Genomic DNA, 8,247 nt, shown 5'->3' on the forward strand with positions numbered 1-8,247 from the left:
TATAGTCATTTGGGTATATACCCAGTAATGGGATGGCTGGGTCAAATGGTATTTCTAGTTCTAGATCCCTGAGGAATCGCCACACTGACTTCCACAATGGTTGAACTAGTTTACAGTTCTGAAATCTTTAACACTTTATGAATGTTTTATGTCAACTCTTTTTAAAGTACTTGATAGAATTTACCTGTAAAATCACCTGAATCTGAATTTTTCTTTCTTGGAAGCATTTTAATTACCAGTTTAACTCCTTTACTTGGTATACATGTATTCACATTTTCTATTTCTTTTCTTCTCAGTATATATAATTTGTTTTTTATCTTAATCTTTGTCCATTTATTTGTCTAATTTTTCAGCATAAATTTGCTTTTATTCCCTTATGTACATTTTAATTTCTGTAAAATCTATAATAATACACTACTTTTCATTTTGGATTTCAAAAATTTGTGTCTCTTTTTTCTTGTTCAGTATATATAAGTTTTTGTCAATTTTGCTAATTTTTCCAGTGAAACTGCCTGTGGTTTCATTGATTTCCTCTTTTCTCAGTTTTACTAATGCTGTTCTAATCTTTATTTTTTTCTCTGCTTTGAGTTGATTTTTTTCTCGTTTTACTAGTTAAGTCTTAAGGTAGAAATAAATTTATTTGAGATTTTATTTAACATTGGCATTTAAAGCTAATTTTTTTTTCTCTAAATACAGCTTTGCCTATGTTGCTTAATTTTTTTTAATGGTGTGATTCAATTTTCAGTCATTTTAAAGTATTTTCTAATTTCCTCTGTAAGTTATCTTTTGGTCCATGGGTTATTTAGTAGTGTGTGGTTTATTTTCTGAAGACTAAAATTTCCATAGTTTTGTTGATTTCTAATTTAATATCTTTGTTTTGATAATATACTTTATTTTATTCTTTTTAAAGCTGATTATTGATTAGTATGTTATGGCCTAGCATACGGTTTATCATAGTATATTTTCCATATGCCCTTGGAAAGAATGTGTATTCTGTTGCTGTTAGATGGACTGTTTCAAAGATTTCAGTTAGGTACAGGTCTTTGGGGAACAGGCAAGGATTGTCTGTATTTTTATTCTCATTTTGAAGGGTAGTTTTATTGGTCATTGAATTAATATTTGACATCTTCATTTTTTTAGATATATAAGTATGTCACTTCACTGCATTCTAGCCTCCATTAATTCTGAGATGTTAATTTTATTATAATTCCCTTTTATGTGCTAAATAGCTTTTAATCTCATTGTTTGGTGGCTTTATTTTTTATTTTTTGTTGTTGTTTATTTGTTTGTTTGTTGGTTTTGAGACAGAGTCTCCCTCTGTTGCCCAGGCTGGAGTGCAGTAGCAAGATCTCTGCTTACTGCAACCTCCGACTCCCAGGCTCAGGCGATTCTCCTGCCTCAACCTCCTGAGTAGCTGGGACTACAGGTGCAAGCCACCATGCCCAACCAATTTTTGTGTTTTTAGTAGAGGCAAGGTTTGGAAATGTTGGCCAGGCTGGCCGCAAACGCCTGACCTCAAGTAATCTGCCCACCTCGACCTCCCAAAGTTCTGGGATTACAGGTATGAGCCACTGGGCCTGGCTTGTTTTTTCTTGTTTGTTTGTTTGTTTTGTTTTTGTTTTCGAGACAGCATCTTGCTCTGTCACCCAGGCTAGAGTGCAGTGACACAATCTTGGCTCACTGCAAACCTCTTTGGCGCACTGCAACCCTGCTGGGTTCAGGTGATTCTCATGGCTCAGCTTCCCAAGTAGCTGGGATTACAGGTGCGCGACACCACGCCTGGCTAATTTTTGGCATTTTTAGTAGGACAGGGTTTCAGCATGTTGGCCAGGCTGGTCTCCCACTCCTGGCCTCAAGTGATCCGACCTCCTTGGCCTCCCAAAGTGCTGGGATTAGAGGTGTGAGCCACTGTGCCTGGCCTCTGCTTAGTTTTGGCTGTCAAAGTTTGACTATGATACATCTACATGCAAATCTTTTTGTATTTATCCAATGTGGAATTTAATGAGCTTAATGGATATATAGATAAATGTTTTTCATCAAATTTGACATGTGTTTAGTCATTCCTTACTAACAAATGTTTTCCCTCCTTTTATTCTGTCTCCTCTATTCTATGATAGCACATAGTTGAACTAAGCAACTACTCTGCCAGAGACAGTCAAGAATGAACTTACATACTTACTGTCATGTGGATTAAGCCAAACTTTAATATGCTTGGTGCTCGTTGATACTTATTAAAGAAGAGTGCTGAAACCTACTGTTAGAAAACTAATAATTTACTCAGAAAAACAAGTGAAAACTACAGAAATTGCAAAGAAAATCCAAGGGAAGTAACACATTGACTAAGAGTGAATGAGAGAAATAGAAGAAATCTTCAGTGAGGCAGAATTTCAATAGGAAAACCAATGAAATATTTACATTAAAAAGATACACTATATCTATGACATTTTGTGAAATTCAGACTTATTAAGTACACATAAACGTATATTTGCTTAGGTTCATAATGAGCTTCTCTGATACACAGTATTTTATTAAAAACGTTAATTCTGATGATAGATGTTTACTCCAAACACTAGTTGAAGAGTTTCCAAATTACCCTTTCCTGTTGTAGATTAGAATGTATCATAATCTGAACATTGCCTCATATATATAAATAAGCAGATATACTCTAAATCAGCAGTCCCCAACCTTTTTGGCACCAGGGACCGGTTTTATGGAAGACAAGTTTTCCATCGGCTGGGTTTGGGGGGGTGCTTTCAGGATGATTCAAGCATATTACATTTACTGTGCACATTATTTTTATTATCATTACATTAGAATATATAATAAAATAATTATACAACTCACTGTAATGTAGAATCAGTGGGAGCCGTGAGCTTGTTTTCCTGCAACTAGATGGTCCCATGTGGGGGTGATGGGAGACAGTGACACATCATCCGGCATTAGATGCTCATGAGTAGCATGCAACCTCGATTCCTCACATGTGCAGTTCACAATACGATTCATGCTTCTGTGAAAATCTAATGCCATCACTGATCTGACAGGAGGCAGAACTCAGGTGGTAATGTGAACAATGGGGAGCTGCTGTAAATACAGATGAAGCTTTGCTTGCTTGCCCTCTGCTTACTTCCTGCTGTGCGGCCTGGTTCCTAAGAGGCCATGGACTGATACCAGTGTATGGCTGGGGGGTTAGGGACCCCTGCTCTAAATAAAAGTATCCATTTATGTATTTGTACATTAATTTTTTTCTTAAAAGAGCTTCCAAGTTTCACAACGTACTGTCACCTTAGTTCCTGACTATGAGTAGAATTAAAATGTTTCCAGGATCTACTAAAAATGAGGAAGAAATAATTTTTGCACATCTTAGAGATAATGAATCAGTAAGATAACCAGATTCTTAATTTCAATTCAATGTATCAGAACATCCTTCTTGATTTTTATTTAGTCTGAAATGTAATTTCACTCTTGGTTATTTGAGAAGTTAATGTTTCTCATCTTAAGGAAACCATATGATAAGCCTTCCCATTCTCTCCCAGTCTTAATGCCACACTGACCTATGTAATTTCAGGTAACAGACAAGCTGTCAAAAGGAATATATTGGCCAAAAATCACAGATTCAGTTTTTAAATGTAGCAAATGCCAAATATAGTTTCCAACTTTAAGTCAAGTTTTATGAAATTATTATACCCCATTTAACATTTTCTTATGCTTTTAAAAAATGAAATGATAATTCCTTGACCATGATTACACCAAATCTGACTTATGAACATGAATCAACATGATGTCATAAAGTACTGAGGACTCAAAAGTAGAATGACATAGTATAGGTGTAACATTAGCACTACCTGTTTCAGCTTTCAATATATCATTCCTCTTAACATTTTCCTTTAAGATGAACACATGTTGATTTCAAAAATTAAATGAAAATTCTTGTTGATGCTTTGATGATTATTATGTAGTCCACTGTAGATTTTCAGAATAATGAAACTGGATTCACCCTTGATGGAATGAATCCACCAAACTTATTGTGATTAATTTCTGTCTCAAGAAAATAGAGTGCTGATCATAAATCAAGTTACATCTTAATGAAGTAAACAGAGGAAGGGAGGCAGTTAGATTCAGGTATTTGATTTGAGCAAAATGGCATTCTAGTTTACTAAACAGAAATGAAGGATGACTTCAAATCTTCCAGAGAAAGATTGCTTACATAAAGATTCAAACTCTACACAACAATATTTGGTTCTGAGGCAAGTGGATGCTTTGAACACTAATACACATAAGCTCCCCTGGGCAGGTTAATTTGTTAAGATGTCTATAGATGTCAAAAGTATGTTTGTAATACCAGGTCTTTCATAATAAATCTTCAAGAGAAGGTCATAAAAGGCATTTAGAAGATATTGTCAGATACAGAAAACCAATTTTACGTAAACATCTAATTCTAATAATGTCCTCCAAAAGAGGCTCCAGAAAACTGCTTTTAAAATTCTAGTACTTTGGAAATGTTCTACATTCAATGGTATTGCAAACTACACGGAAGAGAAATCATATCTTTAATTAAATTGATAGACCAGTCATGAAAATTTGGCTTTATAAGGAGGGGACAAGATGTATAAGAATTCAATGAAACAAAATTAATTACATCAGCAACACATAAAATATAGTATCTAATCTTTTACAAACCAAATCATATTAATATATATGAAGTTTCTCTTAAAAATATACTAGGTGCAGTGATGGGAACACACTGTCACTGCTGCTAAATAATTTTTGATGGCAAACATTCAGATATTAATTTCCGTATCTCCAAATTACTGTATACTCTAACATACGGTAGGATTAGTAAATATTTATATTAATAGGATGAATTAGTAAACTATTTACTAAAAAAGTTAAAGTATTTTTATCACTCATAGATTAAAAATCCTTCAATAATAATAAAAGCTATTACTAGAGATTCATACAAATTTTTATAGAATTATATTCATTCATTTATTCACTAATTCAGAGAAAAGTTATTTAACATCTACCATGTGCTAAATTTTGCAGAATTTGTGTGGAAATAAATTATATTTTCCTCTTAAAGGCCTTGGGTTAGCCTATTTAGGCTCATAGTTTACATCAAACCTGGATTATTTTTATATTTCTTGAGGACAAAATTATTTGTGAGATCTATTTTTAGATTTTCTTCTGATTCCAGTTAATTATTTTGCTAAAGTCATCCTATATTCTGTGTACTAATGATGAGTGATTATGAAAAGTTCAGGTACATCAAATAAATGATAATATCTTAAAGGGATAGAAGCCATGAATGTGCTACATATAGCCATAGGGGAAGTGCTTTAAAATAACAGCAGACTCATAATAAATTTGCCAGGGTTTCCATCACATAATTCCATAGAATAGGCCTTAGCTACGGATTAACATTTAATTCAACACAATTTAATTAAATAAAGAAATATTTTTGTATCTCATATCTCTCCTTTGTACAGAACCCTCTTCTATATACTGTATGTCACATCTTGCAAAGTCCTTAATGTTGAGCAGTTAAGAAAAACTAACATTATTTGAAAACAAAACTATTATCAAGAACTGTTCTAGATATGTTACCCTTATTATCTCTGAAACCCCACCATAGTCACGAAAGATGAATGCTTTCATCCCTGATTTACAGATGACAATTACTGTTCACTCATTGAGACTCAAATCTAGACTGACTCCAATATCCACCTTCCCAAACCTCATGGAAGCACAAGAATCCTATATAGAACAAACATAATATTTAAAAATCAAATAATAGCAAGAGAAACAAAACATGAGGCAGCATTTTAACAAATAATAAAATGAGTAGTAATTACTGCTATGGAAGAAATCAGTAAAAATTGGTGTGGTCAAGAGACTTCAAGGAAAAATTAATGGAGAAGTATTTAGATTACAGATCGGGGTTGGAAATCCGTAAAGTCTAAGCAGGCATGATAATAAGCATGGATTGTTTGGGATATTGCAAGAGGCTAACTTTTGAGAGTTCAAAAAATGTTGTCGATAGATTTTGTGGACAACTTGAGTGACAGAGCATGGAATTCAGAGTTATTCTTACAGCTAAAGGAAGTTGATTAAGGGTTGTTAAACAAACAACTAAGAGAGTGCTGGCAACTAATGAGACACTGTTATTTAAAATCATGAAAACGGAGACAGGCAGACCAGTTAGAAGACAACTGCAACACTTCAGGCATGGGTTTGTGAGGGCAGGTTGAGCACACAAAAAAAATTTTAAAAAGAGAAAAATGTCTGTGAAAGGATCAGTGGTACTTGGGACTGGGAGTTGGGTGGGAGGAGTATGATATGGTTGAAGATCTGTTCATCTAATGTGGTTATGAGTCCGAAATCTTCCAAAAGGATATTAAATGCTTTTTTTTTCACTAATTGGCTATGACATCCTGCCAGGTATTCCCTAGCTAGACAGGAAATCTGCCAAAATTCCTGTCTACTGAAGAAGCATCCATAAATTTGTCCCAGGTGTTTGTGGAGTATGATGGGGAGGGTGTAGAAGTGCATAAAATGTTACCTAGAAATGATCTTTGTGGTTTTAATTTGATAGGAAGCCTTCCTTTGACTGGAAATGGAGTATAATAGATAGAGGTGAACTTCAGCTAAATGCTAGCCGAATGAATGTCCATCAGGGATGCTAAAATATTGTCTAGAATCTACGCCTATATACAGATTCTATTGCTTGAAAGGATGGGAGCAAAGACAAATGTGATTAAATTTCCCCCTCCTTTGCTATGATGATTATTCAGATATTCAGTGTGATTGATGCTGAAGTTAGGAAGATATGCTACTGGGAACTTGATGCACCACTTGTTTGGGTCATCCCTAGGGATGCAGTTATGTTTTCCCTTTTTTCTAATGATGCCATAATGTTCTTATATGCTTCTGCCTCTGATTTTACGTTCTTGCTCTTTCTCCCCATGCATACACACACACACACACACACAAATAACATACACCATGGAAGACATTATCATATCTAAGAAGGAGATGGAGGAGGTCTTATGTAGCCCATCATGCAGCCTCCACACATTATACTAGAACCAGGTGGCTGATGACAATCATTACTCATCAAAAGGGCTGGACTAGGGTTCTTTGAGGCCTGACTGCAAGTTAATCAACCTCCTTGCATGTTGAGGTTGGAAATATTTAACTAGTTCTGAAAATTGGTGTTATTCAGTGGAGAATGGCTCCACCCCATGTCATCTACACTTTTGCCTCTCAAAGTGTGATCCATGGACAAGCTGCTTGACATCCTCACATCAAAATTTGTAGAAATCAGAGCCTCAGGCCCCACCCCAGAACTACTACATCAGAATCTACATTTGACATGATCTCTGGTGATTCATGTGCATATTAAAAACAGAGAAATATTCTTTCAGTTACTTTGATCATCACTTTTCATCTTACATATTCAACCAGTCCTGGGTGATATAATTCTAATCCCTAATATAGCTTGCTTCTCACTCACTCAGGACACTTCTTGAGGCAATGTAGACACTTGTATGACAGATGTTATAGCACCATTGCTTGTGGTAAATCCATACTCTCAAGTAAAATGTATTAGCTGCCTTTCTTCACCCCTTAAAAGGTAACCCAAATCACCATGACAAGAAAGAAAACTAGGCACACATGGTATAAGATGTTCAAAAGATTTTACTCGCAAATCCAGATCTTCAACATAGCACATCATCATGGCTATACGGGCAGAAATTTATTTGTCATAACTGCTATTTTTAATGAAGTCCACCTATGCATTGCTTCAGAAATGTGTCTCAAAGGTGAGACACTTAATCTAAAAATATGTATAAAATATATATTCTTATGGGGCTAGGTGGATATTGATTCTGACCAAATTAAGCCTTTCAACTACTGTGGGAAAAATACTTAAACATTGCTTGTGACATCACATTAACAATGAATAATTCAGCTGAATTCAGTGTAAGAAAGATGTTTAATTTGAAGCTTTTGCCACATGAAATAAAAATATGTGTTAAGAAACTTACTTTCGAGTAGCAAACATCAAACATTATCTTTATCCCTGAATCAAAAACTAGTGGAATTAGAAGAAAATGCATAAGATATTGAACTATATCAAATATTTCATTATACATATCTATTACACATATTTTTCCTGTATAAGCTGTTAAAATGCTTGAGTTTTACATCAAATTGCATGATGAATCAGTGTATAAAGAAATATGT

The sequence above is a fragment of the Pan troglodytes genome, chromosome 6, assembly GCF_028858775.2.
Source record: "Pan troglodytes isolate AG18354 chromosome 6, NHGRI_mPanTro3-v2.0_pri, whole genome shotgun sequence".
Taxonomy (NCBI): Eukaryota; Metazoa; Chordata; class Mammalia; order Primates; family Hominidae; genus Pan; species Pan troglodytes.